The 18,172-nt window shown below is 35.1% G+C and overlaps 1 long non-coding RNA gene and 1 pseudogene across 1 annotated transcript in view; both read left to right on the top strand.

Moving 5' to 3' along the window:
* The first annotated feature begins 226 nt into the window (after window positions 1-226).
* The window catches only part of LOC116423169, a 52,436-nt gene continuing 34,490 nt past the window's right edge, over window positions 227-18,172 (top strand). The window contains exon 1 of the long non-coding RNA XR_004233654.1: window positions 227-1,076. This is a non-coding gene — a long non-coding RNA (uncharacterized LOC116423169). The remainder of the gene's footprint in view (window positions 1,077-18,172) is intronic.
* On the top strand, window positions 16,597-16,710 carry LOC111720648 (annotated as a pseudogene).

Below are 18,172 nucleotides of genomic sequence, written 5' to 3'. Positions count from 1 at the left end.
GGAAGGAAGGGAAGGAAGGAAGGAAGGAAGGAAGGAAGGAAGGAAGGAAGGAAGGAAGGAAGGAAGGAAGGAAGGAAGGAAGGAAGGAAGGAAGGAAGGAAGGAAGGAAGGAAGGAAGGAAGGAAGGAAGGAAGGAAGGAAGGAAGGAAGGAAGAAGGAAGGAAGGAAGGAAGGAAGGAAGAAGGAAGGAAGGAAGGAAGGAAGGAAGGAAGGAAGGAAGGAAGGAAGGAAGGAAGGAAGGAAGGAAGGAGGTACTGCCCTCAAGGAGATCACAATTCACAATGTAATGGGGTAGATTATGTGAACAACTATGTACAGGCAAGATATATACAGAATGAAGTAAAATAATGTCTGGGAGAAGGTACTAAGATTAAGGACGATTAGGAAAGGCTTCTTACAGGACTTGCATTTTAGCTGAGACTTGCAGGAGCCAGGGAGGCAGAGAATTCTATCAAAAAAAAAATTGAGGCCATTGCTAAGAGCTCCCTGTTCTGTATCTCATATCTTTCTATTAACACCTTCATTCCTATATCACAAGAATATATGGCCTTTCCCCTTGACAAGGTATAAGCTCCTTTATTTCTGCAGGTGCCCTCATGCCATCTTATCTTCTCTGGAATATTGCCGCCTCTATCAGCCTCACTCATTCATCTTCAGGGAGGCAAAAATGCTATGTGACTTGTGCTTCTACACTGGCACAATACTAGCTGAAAAGTAAATGTTGATGGCAGAAGGTATGTACCACATCAGGAAGCCACAAGGAGTAACCCAAAGTCCAAGTGTAGGACAATGATTACCCTTCCGTTCTGTCTTTTGCTAGATACAACATTGGACTTGCTGGGCAGTTATGTGGCACAGTGGATGGAATACTGGGGCTGCAGTCAGGAAGACCTGAATTCAAATCCAGCCTAGTTAGCTGTGTCATCCTAGGCAGGTCACCATTTGCCTCAGTTTTTTGTTTTTAATCTATAAAATGAGCTGGAGAAGGAAATGGCAAACCATTCCAGTATTTTTGCCAAGAAATCCCCAAATGGGGTCATGAAGAGTCATGTGACTGGACAACTGAACAGCTTTAGGTAAGTCATTTAACTTTTCTGGGACTCAGTTTCCTCCTCTGTAAAGGAAGGGGCTTGATCAAGATGGCCCCTGAGATTTCTCCCAGTTCTAATCATGTGACCCTGTGATCATAATGACAGCTTATATCCACGAAGACTTTACAGTTTTTAAAATGCTTTCCTTGAAACAACCCCATGAGGAAGGAGGCTCTGAAGGCATTGACACTTTGAGTCAGTGCCCTGCTAATTGAGGCATTTGATCCCTCTGCCTCTGAGATCACAGTTCTTCAATAGTCACCCAATGCAATATATACATCCCTGTGGTTCTTTTCATACTTGGGGGAAGGAGATACTGATGTTGGCTCTCAGGCTAACCATCTGTTGTTCCTTATCTTTGCTACATGACCAGCCCACTTCCTTTTCTGGTTATATGTGTCCTGGATTATGTAGTTTATAACACTTCTCTTGAGAAAAAGCATTGCTGATGGCAAGCTGCAATCTTATGCCTTCCATGTAGCCTTTTTTTGCTCTGTGGGTTAATGTCCTTTTGGTTCTAATATTATGGCGGTCTAGCATTTGATTTTTATTTGTTTTGATTATGAGCTATTCTCTAAGATTACACAAGAAAATATAATAATGGCACAGATTTAAAATAGTCCATCCCTCTCCCCCCAAGAAGGCAGAGAGATGACTGTTCTGTAAATATTTAATACTGAATCACTGGGAGAATACTGGCATTAATGAGATAGGTTTTTTTCCCTAGCAACAAGCATTTTGGGATCATTGACAGAATTACATCATTTCCCAAATTATGTCCACCTGATCTATTCTTACTCCTTTCTGAAGCCCTGCTTACTGTGATAGCATCACAGCTTGAGAGTGGGAAGTTATTTCAGAAGCCATCCACTCTAATCCCTTCATTTTACAGATAAGGAAGTTGAACCTCAGGGAGCTTAAATGACTGATTTAGTAACATATTTAGTAAATATGAGAAGTTGATTTGAACCCAGGTCCTCTGACTCCAGAACTGATATTCTTTCCTCTGTACCATATTGCCTCCTATCTATGGAGCCTATGTATGATATGACTAGCTTATATTTATATTCCACTTTATATTTAGGCAGAATTTTCCTTATAATAATTCTCTGTGTTAAGTAGTTCAAATTTTATTATTCTCATTTTACTAATGAGGAAATTCATGTTTAAAGAGGTTAAATGACCTAACTTTAGTAATTATACAGCTAATAAATGGAAAAGTAGAGGATTCATACTCCAATTTTGATACTTTGCCCATCTCTCTCCTTACCTTCTCTCTCCCCAGGATAATTCAACAGATTGTCCATCCAACTGAGAATTAAGTTCTGGTGGCTTTATTCCTCCTCCTTCCCTTCCTTCCTTTCTTTCTTCCTCCCTCTCTCCCCCCTCCTCCCTTCTTTTCTCCCTGCCTCTCTCTCTCTCTCTCTCTCTCTCTCTCTCTCTCTCTCTTTCTCTCTCTCTTTCTCTCTTTTCTCTCTCTTTCTCTCTTTCTCTCTCTATTTCTCTCTCTCTATTTCTCTCTCTCTCTCTCTCTCTCTCTCTCTCTCTCTCTCTCTTCCTTCCTTCCTTCCTTCCTTCCTTACTGAATGAGGGAGTCTTTCTAATGTCCCAGGGCTCAATGTTATCATACAATGCCACCTCTGAATAGCAACATTTGGAAAATCATCATTAAAGAGCCTTCTTTTATTAGATTCTTTTCAGTCCATCTTCCATGATATTGGTGAATACCTTAGGTATTCTTAAATTGTGGTTCTTGATGCCATATGGGGTCATGTAATTGAATGTGGGGGTTGCAAAATAAGGATTTATTATCAGCAAATATTTGATTTGTATATCTTTTATATACTTGTATACCTGGAATTCCATAAAAATTTCTGGGGTGAAAAGGGGTCACCAATGGGAAAAGGTTAAGAAGCTTTGCCTTAGGTAATTAAGTATAGTTCCTGGCACATATTAGGTATTTAGTTTACTTGATTACTTGTTTACTTGATTAGAATAAACCTGCCTATTTTATATCTATCTTAAGATTCATAATTAGCAAATAGGTTAACAAGTTGCTTCCACATCTGTCCTAGAGTCTTATATTTTAATTTATGTTTAATAATGGTGGGTTAGATGTGGCTCTGTTGTATGTGTGATTACTCATTTCTTATTCCCATCTGGTTATGTTTTAGACTCCTTCCAAGATATTGTCAGCTCTTCCTTTCTGGAGAAGTGGTTTTCCTTCCAAACCAATGGAAAAAAACGAGGGGCAAGGAAATGGCCAAGGTCCCACTTCCCAATACCTGCCAGCTCATCACAGTTGTGTCAACCAAACTATGAGCTCATTTACCTAGAAAAATTCGGGCTTAAGTTTTTTCCTTTGCTCTTTTGCTCTTATAAAGGTGTACAAGTTAGGGCAGCTAGGTGGTGCAGTGGATAGAGCACCAGCCCTGAAGTCAGGAGGAGCTAAGTTCAATTCTGATCTCAGACACTTCCCACTTCCTAGCTGTGTGACCCTGGACAAGTTGTTTAACCCCAATTGCTTCAGCAAAAAAAGAAAAAGTTTAAAAGTTAATTGTCAATTTTTTTAATACAGCTTAAGCCCTTAGCTAGAAAAAATTTACTCTAGAAAAATTCTAAAGTTATAAAGTTGTCCCTCTCCAATTGGGGATGAGAAAGATTACTCTAAAGTCCCCAACACATACAAAGCAACAATGCAATAGTTAACCATATTAATCATACTTTAAAAATAGTAAACAGAAAGGTAAGCAAACTCTTAAGAAAGGAAGAGTTTTAGGGCATCTGGATCTCCTAAATGTGAGGGCAAGTGCAATGAGAGAAGGAAAATTGAAGAAATCACCAATTGGGCTTCCATATTGGTGGGGTTGAGTAGGATGGAGCTAAAGTTTAGCAACAGTTTCTAAGTTAATGTATTCCTTGACTGATTCACTTCCATAGTTACCTTCTTAGAGTCCAGGGATCCTCAGCCCCAGATTTCCACCTTCATAGCTTCCTCTCTCCCAAGTCCCCGCATGTGTCTCAGACATAGCAGCCACCCCCCACCCAAGCTCTGCCCTGATGCAGCACTCAGTGCACCTTTCTATGGCTTGTACTTTCTCCTTCATCCCTTAGGTGGGGAGAGGATGGCTTCTCAGCCAGTGTCTGGCCTCTGGGAGCCATAGGATTAAGACAGCTTCCTATAGAGTCAGGGATAGAGTCATTGGGTGATTTCTGTCTTGACCAGCAAGGTATCTGTTTCCAATATCCAATATTTCAATATCAATCTTATTGGCAATATCAAACTATGCTACTTATGCATGAGATAGCTTAAACAACAAGAGTCTTTAGGGTTCCTCTTGGGATCCACTGTTGAAGCTAAATGAGCCTTACTGAAGAACTAGCTGAATTAGTAATTATTATGAGCAATAGGTCCTTTTTATTTTGTATATTTTAGAGAAAAATCACAGAGCATTAATTTGGTGTATATATGTATGTGTATATATATATATATTTATATGTATATGTGTATTTGTGTTTGTATGTGTATATGTGTGTAGATACATGTATACAATTTATAGATGTGTATGTGTATATGTGCATATACACATATTTAAATGTACATACAGTACATATAAAGCAACCTTGGAGTCTAGAGGAACTGTATTCAAGTCCAAATGGGACACATACCTACTGTGTAAACTTAGAAAAATTATTCAATCTCTCAGTAATTTCCAAACAATTCTTTGGGATTACAAGGAGATCTTGATCTGTACTGATAAAGGGAGTTCCCTATGTAATCATAAGTTTAGTTAAAAAACAAAACGAAATAAAACCAATTTCCATGTCACTTAACTGAAAACATCCAAGAGACACAGAGGAAGAAACAAGAACAGTAAGAGAAGGGAAGTAGATTGGAACCCTATCTAATAAATTAGAGCCAGGACTGATACCTCCACATTGAGAGGGGGAAGAACAGGGAAAGGACACAACCAGCGATGTTATTGGGAAGCCTTAAAATGGTCTTATGAGAAATTGTTACCAGAATTGGAATATTATGACCCCAAACTTTCATTGTAATTCTTGGATCTTTATGCCATAAATAAGAGCAGCCTGGATATTTTTTAGGTAGTGCTGGGGTGCAGCACAATAAGTCTCCCACTTCTGATATCACAGGTAAGGTGGAACAAAGGCTAAGAAAATGGATATTTCTAGTTTGGAGACTTCTGGTATGGAAGATTCAGATATGGAACCATTGACAAGCATTTATTAGTTACCTAAGGTGTATCAGGAGCTATGCTAAATTCTAGAAGGTTTAGGGGGATGAGGGAAAGAATGTTCTAGAAAATGTCTCAGGGTTGGAGACACATGTGTGGCTAGGGCATAGATAGCTTATGGAATAGAGAAAAATTAGATCTGAAAAACCAGATTTTTTTTTGGACTACAACAATATTATTTCCAGGTCAAGTGCTTTTAAAAATTGTAAATCAAAATTTTGATAATATCCTTAATTCTCTCAAGTGAGATATTTGTAAATCTCAATATCTGGCACATAGATACTAAATAAATGCTTGTTTCACCTCTCCTCATACCTTTTAACCAATTATGTGACCATAAAGATTTGAGCTGCTATAGGAAATCATTTTCAAAAGGTTGCCCATCTTCTCATATAATTGGAAACATATATTAGAATTGAAAAAATACCTTAGAGTTGATCTAATCCTAATAGAGTTGAGGGAACTGAGTCCCAGAGAAAGAAAGCAGCCTGCTGGAATTTCACACAGGTAATAAATACCGTAGCTAAAAATGAACCCAGATCTTTTGGCTCCAGATGTAATGATCTGCCCTGCTCTAAATTATACTATCATTGATTTTCTGGTTTTAAATAAAGCATTCCCTTGATTATCTTGTATAAACAAGCCATTCTTCATTAGGCCTTTACAGAACTCAGGGTTGGAAAGAACCCCAGAACCTATCTAGTTCAACTTGTACCTGGACAAAAACATTATAACATATCTGACCAGGGGCTGTATATCTTTGCTCAGATGTATCAGTGAAGGGATGCCATCCCACTATTACTTTAAAGATTTCTAGTGAAAACCTATAGTTCCTGAGGCACTCAACTTTCATTTAGTTCTAATTATTGTTTTTTTTTTTTTATATCAAGCCTAAACTTGTCTCCTGCAACTTCCTCCTGTTGCTTCTAGTTCTGTTCTCTATGCCCAAGAAGAATAAATGTAATCCTTTCCCACAATGGCATAACAGATACTTGAAGATAATTATTATGTTTCCCTTTCCAAGCTATTTATCTCTAGTTCCTTCAACTAATTCTCATTTGTCATGATCACAAGACTTTAAAACCATTTTGGTTGCTATCTTCTGGACATTTTCCAGATTATCAATAGCTTTCATAAAACATGGTGAACAGAATGGAACTGATCATATACAAAGAGAGGGACTATCACTTCCTACTTCTGGATAAATGTCTACTAATTGTGTCTAAAATTACATTATCTTTTTGATTACCATATTATACTCTCATTGCACTTACAGTTTACCCCAAATCTCGAGAACTTTTTCAAAACAAACTTTGAATGAATAATGCTTTTCCCCATCTCATACTTGGAAGCTGATTTTTTGAACCCAAGGATAAGACTTTACATTTGTCCCTATACATTTTTTCCTTATCATGTCTGACCCCCTACTCTAGGTTTTTGAGATTTTTTTTTAGATACCAATTTAGTTATCTTATATGGTAACTATTGATTCCAGGTTTATATCTTCTTTATATTTGAACTTTATCCAATTCATTGATAAAGAAGTTAAATAGCATAGGAGCAAGAATGGCTTCCTCTGGTATTACACTAGACAGAGCACTTTCCAGGTTAACTTCAAATCAATTGCACATGATTTGAAGTGGCTAGTCCAATTCTCACTCATAAATCTGAAGTGGCAACTCCTAGGATGTGACCAAGTTTCTCCAGCCAATCTAAACAGCATCCTGTGCAACATAACTCCAATTGGTCAAGGACTTTTCCCATAATTATTCTGAAGTCTTTGGTTGATTGACTTATGGACTCATGTTCTAACTTGTTAAGGTGTCACTTACTTTAAATGTGGTAGGGTAATTTGATTCATTTATTCAATTATTCAACTGAGCTCATACTTAAATATCAAGGATAACTTTTTGTATCATCTTGCAATCAGTCCTAAATTCACATAATTATACTATCATTTATCTTATATCCTTCTGTGTTGGTCACAAAAGTATAAAGACATTTTGCATATGCTTTCCTGAAGTTTTAATAAATAGTATTCAGAACATTTCTCTAATCTGTCAGTTTTTAATAGTTCTGTTAAAATAGGAAACAAGGATAATCTGTAAGATTCATTGCCCAATAAGTGGTCAAAGAATACAAACTGGCAGCCTTTATGAGAAGAAATACAAATTATCAACAATCATATCAAATGCCTCAAATCATTAATAGTTAGAGAAATGCAAATTAAAAGAACTCTGAGGTTCCCCTCATACCCATTAGATTGGCAAAGAGGACAAAAAAAAAGAAAATGAAAATGTTGGCGGGATAGAAGAAAAATAGATATGCTAATGTACTGTTGTTGGAACTGAATTGGTCAGTCAATCTGGAAAACAATTTGGAACTATGTTCCAAAAGTTACTAAACAGTGCATATTTTTTGACTCAGTACTAGATATCTACCTCAAAGAGATAAAAAAAGAAGCAAAGGCCCCCTATCACCAGAAGGAAGTAAATATGAATTTATCAAGCATCTGTCAAGTAGAAAGGCAAAATACAGCCTCTGATCCTAAGGAGATCACATTCTAATGGGCAACAAACAGGCAACAAACAAACAGATATGTACAAACAAATTATATACAGATTAAATAGGAAATAATGAATAGAGGACAAACTCTAGAATTAAGAGAGAATAGAGAAGGCTTCCTGTAGAACAGGATTTTAGGTGGGACTTGAAAACCAGGAAATCATGAGGCAGAAATGGGGAGTAAGAACATTCCAGGCATGAAGGTCAGCTGGAGAAAATGTTCCATATGTATAAAAATATTCATGACTGCTCTTTTTATAGTAGTCCCAAACTGGAAAATAAGCAGGTGTCCACTTATTGAGGAATGGATAAATGTTATGATATATGATTGTAATTATATATTCATAAGAAATGAGGAGGTGAGTAGTTTCTTTATAAATGGAAACAAAATGAAGTAAAAAATAGAAGAATAATTATACAATGACAACCAAATTATAAAGAAAAGACTTTGATGAATCTTAGAATTGATCAATGCAATGACAAATCATGGTTCCAGAAGATTGAAGATGACATATCCAGTTAGTTATTCTCTGAGAGGTGATAGATTCAAGATGCACAATGAGGCATACTTTTTGGACATGGCCAATGTGAATTTGTTTTGTTGAACTACAAATTTTTGTTACTTTTTTGTTCTTATTTTAAAAGACTTTATTTAGGAGACAGGAAAGAGAGAAAGATAATAAATATTCATAAAAATAAAAATTTAAAAAAGAATTAAGTTTAGTCTGATAAACCTGATCTTGATGACAATAATAGTTAGCATCCATATAGGATTTTATGGTTTGTAGAGAGTGCTTTATGTTTGTTATCTCATTGGATTTAAGAAAATCTTATTAGCTCTCTGTGATCACAACTTCCTTTTCTAGATATTGATAAATCATCTCTCTCTTTTAAAAAAAAATATGTTCTAGAATTTTGGTAGGAATCAAAATCAAGCTCACTGGATATTAGTTGCAGATTTCACTCTCATCTCTTTTTCAAAGATTAGGACATTTGTACTTCCCCAGTCCTCCAGTACATTTTTTTCAGTCTCCAAAATCTTTCAAAATTTCTGTCAGTGGTTTAATTACATCTTCTAATTCTTTCAATATTCTGAGGATATATCTGGGTTTAGTGACTTGAACTCATTAAAAGCAACTGAATGTTCTCTTACTCTCTCTCCCCTTATTTATCTTAGTTATCAAATCTCTCTTAGTCATTTTCACCCTCCCTTTTCTAGTCCACAGATGATTCTCCTTAACAGAAATAAAGTGAGAGTTAAATGGTCCTGCTTTTGGTAAAGATGAAAATCCTTTCACCTTCCTAATCCTTTTATTGTCATCCCTTTCTCTCACTCAGCCTTATTCCTTAATAATCTATATCCTCCATCATCTTTCCATTCCATTATGCCTTTTAGAAACTCCTGCTCTGATAACAAATACCCCTTCATCTAGAATTCTTCATTTTCCTAAAATTTTGATATTCTGCCTTTCACAGAAATCTGGTTCCCTGATTGTCCACATGCTTGGCCATTAAGTCAAGGTTATTTATTTTATTCCTCCATTCCCCAACACATTAAGAGTTGGGAACAGCCTACTTCTTCCTTCTTATTGCTATCCCTAGACATACTTCTGTAGCCATTACTCTATATAACCTTTCCCTATTTGAGATTCATTTTATATGTGTGCAGATAACTCCATCTAGATCTTTGTTGCCTTCATAGTCATCCTCCAGGCCATTCTCTTTCCTTTCTCAAGAAGCTGAATGTATAAAAATATTCATGGTAACTCTTTTTAGAATAGCCCCAAACTGGAAATTAGATAGTTGTCTACACATTGACCAATCAAAAAATTCAGCAACAATCTGAACTCAACCCTTAAATTTTTTGTCCTCTTGTCCTAAAAACCATTCATGTGTTGGCAGTTTTTAATCTTGAGTCACCCCCATCATATTCCTTTTCCACATTCCTCTAAATGTTTCTGGAGGAAGCCATGCAAACATGTCCAGGTTTGTTAGTGATTGTCACTTTTGCCCAATAATACCATTATTGATTCTCTAACACTCTTCCCTTGACAGCAAATCCAAATTTTCTCTTTGCTTTTCTTGTCCTTTACGTTTTTTCTACTGTCCTATATCTTACAATATAATAGCTAACATTTATTTAATATTTTAAGATTTGCAAAGTACTTTACATATGATGTCTCCTTTATAAAAACTCATCTGTACTTGTACATGTTATTACTTATCTTACAGAAAAGAAAACTGAGGCCAAAAGAGATTAAGTGTCTACTGTGGGATCTTCTTGATTTCAAGGCAAGTACCCCATTTGCTCCTATACTACCTAGTTTCCTAGGTGACCTACTTTTTTTTTTAACTAAGAAAATGAAATCAATCTATTAATCCCCTACTCTACACCTCAAAACTCTTATACAACTTTATGTCTTGTCCTTTGTTCTAGATCCTCCTGAAAGGTACTTTGGTTTCTTAGAGCTTTTCCCCGTGATCTTTACTTCCCTGTTTCTCACTTTCTAACTCAGTCCCATCATTTGCATACTTAAAAAAAAATCCAAATCCATCATTTAACCCAGATATTAACTCAAAACTGTGATCCTATACTTTCTCTTTTAATGCTAATCTCTTAAAAAGAAATGTAAATGCTAGCCTAAGGGATTTATATGGAGACAGTGAGAAATCCCTGAAAGTCTTTGAGCAGGGGAATCTAACTTGTTTCTTCCTCTACTACTCATCACTCACTTCTGAATACCTTTGTTCAGATCCTGACCTTGTCTCTTGACTTAAATTATCTCTCCAAAATCTCTTACGTGTTCCATTCAAAAGCCTTCTCTTAGTCTTCATATTTTTTTTCTATACATCTCACATGACCCATTTCAAACTTTTTATGTCCAAAGAAGATCTCTTTCACCCTCAAATCTGCCCCCTTTCCACTTTTCTCTATCTCTGATGAGATTTCCATACTCTTGGTTATCCATATTTGCAAACTCAGAATCATCCTCAATCTTTTCCTTTGCTTTATTCCCCATCTTCCACTTAATAATTGCCCTTTTTTGGTTAATTTTCTCTCTGTGACATAAAACAATACAGTATAGTTCAGAGACATCCACACTGAGGAAAAGAAAACTTGGTTTTGAATTTTTTCTCTTTGGCAGGTCACTTCAGATCTGAGCCTCTTCTATAAAATGTGGAAAATTATATCTGAAGTACCTACCTCAAAAGGTATTCTGAGTCTAAAATGAGTAAGATTTGAGTCTTATTTCTTCATCTGTAAATGTGGAAAATTAAACCTAAAGTACCTACCTCAAAGGATGGTTATGAGGCTAAAATGAGATAATATTTGTAAGGTGAGTTGCAAATCTTAAATTATCATATAAATATCCGTTAATGTTATTGATATGGTAATATCTATCCCATTTCCTTCTCTGCACTCACACAGCCTCCATTCTTGCCAAGTCTCTCTTTGCCTCTTATAATTTTCTTCTAACCGTCTTAACTAGTTCTTTCCCTTCTCCATCCTTTACACATCTTCCAGAGTAATCTTCCTGTGACCCAGATCTGACTATATGACCTCCAAAATTTTCAAGGGTTCCTTTTTGCCACTAGAGAAAAAACAAATTATTAAGTCCATCATTTAAAGCTCTTCACAATCTGGTTCTGATCTTCCTTCTCCAGTGTTGAGGACCATGCTTAAGTGTGGAACCCAGAAAGCCTGTAAAAAGGTTAAAGGAGACTACCCCTTAAGGGCTGCTTGGTTATCCAAAGTCCCCTGCCAAGTTGTGAATCCCAGCCCCCACAGCTATGAATCACAGCACACTAAAGGAATGTTTTGTTATTACAATCTTTATCTTACTCTTTGAGTAGAACTGACAGATTCAGGGAAAGACCAACATAATCTAAAGAAGTTAGAGATATCTGTGTGGAGGTCATAAAACAAATTTACTGACATAGATGTTGCTTGAGAACTAATGTGTGTTTTTTTAAACAATAATAACTTTGCTGTGCTTAGAAAATATATATTCTGTACAGGGAATAAAATAAATCAGAGGTAAGAGGTTAGAAGTCTGAGAATACAACTGTTTCTCAGTCTCCTTGTGTCATTATTTTCCTCTCATATGACATGATCTATTCTGCTGCTCAGAATTGGATCCCCAGCAGCCACTAGCAGGAAGCTCCTGTAACACTCCAGCATATTTTCCATTATTGCCCTTTATACAATTTACCAAACCATTGTGCTTTTTTCTGCCTCCTTATATTTTCCTATATCTGAAATCTACTCACACCTACTTCTGCCTCTTAGAATCTTTATCTTTCTCTAAGACCTAGCTTAGGTAGGAACTACCTTCTTCATGAGATCTTTCTTGATCCTCTTAATTGTTGCTATTTCTTCTTATTGTTCAGTCTTTCCAACTCTTCATGAACCCATTTTTGAGTTTTCTTAGTAAAGAGACTGAAGTAGCTTGCCATTTCCTTCTCCATCTCATTTTATATGAGAAACTGAGACCAACAGATTAAGTGACCTGTCCAGGGTCACCCAGCTAATAAATTTCTGAGGTCAGATTTAAACTCATCAAGATCAAACTTTCTGATTTCAGTCTCAGTGCTCTAATTGCACCACCTTACTACCTCAAATTTGCTTCCCCAAATTACCTTGTATTTATTAATATATGTGTTGCACATAACCAGTAAAGTAAGCAACTTGATGGCAGGGAAATTTTTATTATTATTGTTATATTCCTTGTACCTTGAATCCTATAGATATTCAATAAATATATGTTAAATTAAATTATCTTTGTAAGGGTCCATTTGTTTATAAACACCATGAAAATCAGAGTGGAATAGAGAATCAAAGGATTAGAGTCCATTGGATCAGACTCTGTCAATCGATTTAGCAATACCATTTGTGTGTGAGAGTGTCCGTGGATTTGGGAAACTAAAGCAACTGAATGACTGATTAAATTTGTTTTTCAGCCAGATGTAGCTTACATCAGCCTCTAAGGGAAAAAAATGAGCAGTAGTGTAAAAGAAACTATAATCTATGTAGTAGAGACTGGGTAGAAAGACAGGAACACCAATATATCATTGCTGGATCTCTCAATTGATACAATTCTGGAAAGCAATATATATATGTCATATAGCCCAAGGAGATCATTGACAGAAAGAAAATTCCTATATATACTTACCTTAAATCTTAATAACAGCATTTTTTTTTTTGTGGTGTTACAAAACTAGAAGCAAACTGGACACCTTTTGCCTAGACAATAACTAGATTGTAATACATAAATGTTATAGGATGTTACTATGCTATAAAAAAGAGTGAATGTGTTCAATATAGAGAAATGTGGAAATATTATATAAACTGACATAAAATAAAATAGAGCAAGGAAAACAATAAACAGAATGACTGAAGTGATATAAATGGAAAGAACAAAAATCATAAAACAGTTGAAACAAAATGTTGTAAAATTATAAGGATATAATTGGTCCCAAAGAAGAGATATGAAAAGACACATACTCCTTGCTTCTTTACAGAATATTGAGTTTCCTTGAAAGTAGATGTCAGATATGTTGGTGGTCTTGCTGAATTTTTTTCTTTCCTTTCTTAAAAAAAAGTTGTCATAAAAGATGGCTTTGAGAGAAAAAGGGTGAAAAGGAGGGACATGGAAAAATCATAAAATGAAAAGATATTAATAAAAATATATAGGCCTTTTAAGAATAAATTATTTTGAATTGTAGATTGATCTTAGGAGCCTAGCAAGATAGCATGTCTGTCTGTCAGGCTAATTAAGTACATTGATGTCAGGGCATTTAAAGCTAAGGTTTCTCTAGGAGCTGACTTTAATCATCTACATTACACTTCTATTTTAAGACCTAGGCCAAGAGCAATGGAAGAATACTACATATAGACAGGCAGATCAAGTTCTGCATTTAATTAGTTACAACTCCACAGTATATTTAGTCCATTTCTCAGCACATTACTTATATTATCATCTTAGTCTTGTTGTAAAAATATTATTGAGAATGAGTCATTATGCTCACTCTGATAAGCTTTCAAAAATATCCCAGCTCTCCAAGGCCCTCAAAAGGCTGATGTCACACAGGTACATATAGGAAATGTGACACAGTCTAACCAGTTGGCTAGGAGCCAGTTCCTAGGGATTCTTATCTAGCCTGCCTCAGATATGTCACAATCCAATAGCAATTATTTTCTATAAAATTTATGTCTGTCATTAGATCATCCCTTTCATCTAGGTAGAATCATTCTATATAAGACAACTAGAAATAGCATGAAGTGGTTAAAAGATGAAAACTAAAATACTGTTCTACTGTCCATTCTGTAAATACAAGATCTCCAAATAAGTATAATCACTTGTACTTCCATGAAAATATCTATAATAAATGAATGTAATGTTTACAACATGTGACAATACATACATATATATATTATATATGTATATGTTTATTTGTTTGTTGTTATTGAGTCATGTCTAAATCTTTGTGACCTCATTTGGGGTTTTCTTGGCAAAGACACTGGAATGGTTTGTCATTTCTTTCACTAGTGAATTAAGGCAAAAAGAGGTTAAGTGACTTGCGTTACACTTATGTCACAAAGCCAGTGAGTGTCTAAGGTCAGCTTTGAATTCAGGTCTTCCTGATTCCAGGCTCAACACTATCCATTCAAACCATCTAATGCCTCTTGTGTATGTGTGTAATATGCACATATATATATTTATACATGTAAGTAGGTATGTATACATATACCTATATTTAGTGTGTATGTGTATATTGAATATATATATATATATATTTACATACCGATATACCTCTTTATAAGTATATAGGTATATACATGCATATAAATGATACACCACATATAATATTGTCCTATGTACATATACACACATGTACATGTATTCATATGTGTTTGTTTTTATATATACATAAAAGTATATATCACTTAATGTCATTAAATGATTATGGATACATAATTTTAGGTAAAATAAAGTTACAAAGGGAGTTTAGTTCTATAGCAATGATATTACAAAATGAACATAGATTCTTAGGTTGCTAAAAAGGGGTTTCCTGACTCCTTTTATCTCCCCACCCTTCCTTTATATTGCTACTAGATTTGACTTCTTTATTTGTAATGCACTCATTATAGTCTGTTGATTTCAATAGCTATCATATCATATATAATATCATATCAATCTATATTTGTCTTTCTTTTCTACTGTTAGCATAAGATTGTAAATATAGGGCAGAAAGGATCTCAGAAGTCATCTAGTCTAATCCCTTTATTTTACTGAAGAAGAAACAGATAGAATTGACAATTTTCTCAATGACTAAATTGTTAACTCCCTGGGAACCTATTGTAGTGTTCTGAATACAGTAAGTACACTGTTTGACTGTCCTTACCACTATCGTTGAAACTGTATTCTTTACTGCTATGATCCTATATTTCTTGTCTCCATAGGACTAAGTCTCTGTATTTCTTTCTACTTTCGACTATATCTTTTGATTATGTTTCTTCTTCCTCTTAATATTTGTTCACTCATTCTATCTGAATGCTTATCAATCAAGTGGTTTAGAGATACGCTGGGCCTGGAGTGAGGAAGATCTGAGTTCACTAGCTTATGTATCTTTATCTGCTTCAGTTTCCTCAATTGCAAAATTGGAATAATAATAGTAATGTCTTCCTGAATTGTTCTGAAATTAAAATGAATTGTTTGCAAAGCACATGTCACATAGTAGGCACTTAAATCTTGTTACTAGCTTTCAGCAAGTATTTTATTAAGTGCTTATTACATGTGAGGCACAATGGAAACTTAGGGTACAAAAAAGGGAAAAACACTATCTTTGTCCTAAAAAACCTATCTTCTATTAGGTAGACAACATGAAAACACCTAATAGATATATAGGATACGTGTATATGCATCTTAATTTGCAATATAAATGGAAGATTATCTCAAAAGAAAGGCACTAGCAATAAAAGACACCAACAAAACCTCTTTCAGAAGAAGACATTTGAACTGAGGTCTTAAAGAAGCCAAGGAAGCCAGTAGACAGAGGTGAGGAGAGAAAACATTCCAGAAGGGAGCAACAGCCATGGAAAATACATGGAGTTTCATTTCTAAAATGTAGAGAACGACTAAAATTTATAAGAGTACAAGCTATTTCCCAATTGACAGATGATCAAAGGATATGAACAAATGATGAAGAAATTAAAGCCCTTTCTAGTCATATGAAAAAAATGCGCTAGATCACTATTGACTTGAAAAATACAAATTAAGACAACTCCAAGGTACCACTTCACACTTCTGAGATTGGCTAAGATGGCAGGAAAAGATAATGATAAATGTTGGAGAGGATGTGGGAAAACTGGGACACTAATACATTATTGGTGGAGTTGTGAACTGATCCAACCATTTTGAAGAGCAATTTGGAACTATGCTCAAAAGGCATATTCATATGTGCATATCCTTTGATCCAGCAGTGTTTCTACTGGGCCTATATCCCAAAGAGGTCAAAAAAGAAGGAAAAGAACCCATATGTGCAAAAATATTTGTGGCAGCCCTTTTTGTAGCATTGAGAAACTGGAAATTGAGTGGATGCCCATCAATTGGAGAATGGTTGAATAAATTATAGTGGGTGAATGTTATGAATATTATTATTCTATAAGAAATTCTGAGCAAGTGTTTGCTTCGGCAGCACATATGCTAAAATTGGAATGATAAAGAGAAGATTAGCATGGCCCTGTGCAAGGACAACACACAAATTCATAAAGATATGATGAGCAGGATGATTTCAGAAAAGCCTGAAAAGACTGAGTGAAGTGAGTAGAACCAAGAAAAAACACTGTACACAGTAACAACAAAATTATGTGATTATCGACTGTGATGGATTCTTTTCCACAATGTGGTAATTCTAGCAATAACAAAATTATATGAAGATCAATTTTGATAGACATGGCTCTTTTCAACAATGAGATGAGATGATTTAGGCCACTTCCAATGATCTTTATGATCTTTTGATGAAGAGAGCCATCTACATCCAGAGAGAGGACTGTGGGATCTGAGTGTGGATCATAACATAGCATTTTTACCCTTTTTGTTGCTGTTTGCTTTCATTTTATTTTCTTTCTAATTTTTTCCTTTTTGATTTGATTTTTCTTATACAGAAAGATAATTGTATAAATATGTACAAATATATTGGATTTAACATATATTTTTACCATGTTTAACTTATGTTGGATTACTTGCCATCTAGGGAAGGGTGTGTGGGAAGGGAGGGAAATTGTAACACAAGGTTTTGCAGGGGTTGATGTTAAAAAATTATTCATGCATATGTTTTGAAAATAAAAAGCTTTAATAATAAAAAAAACAACAATAATCTAGGTGATTCAAGGCAATTACTTAGGATGGAAAATGCCACCCACATCCAGAGAGAGAATTATAGAGACTGAATGTGGATCAAAGCATAGTATTTTCAATTGTTTTTGTTTGCTTGTGGGTTTTTTTTTCCTTTCTCATAGTTTTTTCCCTTTTGGTCTATTTTTTCTTGTACAACATGACAAATATAGAAATATGTAATGTCATATTCAAGGGGAGAAGAGGGAAGAAAAGGGAAAGAAAAGGGGAGCATGTATATTGTAAAAAAAGTGTTTATAAAGTAACTAGTACAGTATTTTACAAATATTATCTCATTTCATCATCACTGGGATCAACACTGAGAAAGATGCTCTGGTTATTTCCATTTTACAATTGAGAAAAGTGAGGCAGACTGAGGTTAAATAACCTACTCAGGGTCACATAGCTATAAGTGTCTAAGGCCATATTTGAACTCAATTCTTTCTGACTCCAGGTTTAGCACTCTATTCACTGTCACAGCTCCTGAGGAAGAGTAAAAGGGCAATAATGTTGAATTGTAGAGTAGTTGGAGGGGAATAATGTATAGGAAGAATGGAAAAGTAAAAAACTAGTTTGTGAAGGACTTTAAAAGCTGAACAAAAGTTTTATATTTTAATTGGAAGAAATAGGGAGCTAATAGAATTTATTGAGTAGGATACTGAATGGTCAAATATAAAGTTGAGAAAAATTACTTAGCTGAATAAAAGATAAAATGAAGTGAAGTGAAAAAAGGTCCACTTCTTCAAGTGAGCCATGGGAGAAGGAGAGGATAGTAGAAGGATATATTAAGTCTAATGCCTTTAGTTACCATTTTTTTGAGGATGAATATATAATCTATATATTCCCAAATCCTCTTTTTCAA

The sequence above is a fragment of the Sarcophilus harrisii genome, chromosome 4 (genome assembly GCF_902635505.1).
Source record: "Sarcophilus harrisii chromosome 4, mSarHar1.11, whole genome shotgun sequence".
Lineage (NCBI taxonomy): Eukaryota > Metazoa > Chordata > Mammalia > Dasyuromorphia > Dasyuridae > Sarcophilus > Sarcophilus harrisii.
This window is presented reverse-complemented; position numbering and strand designations above follow the sequence as displayed.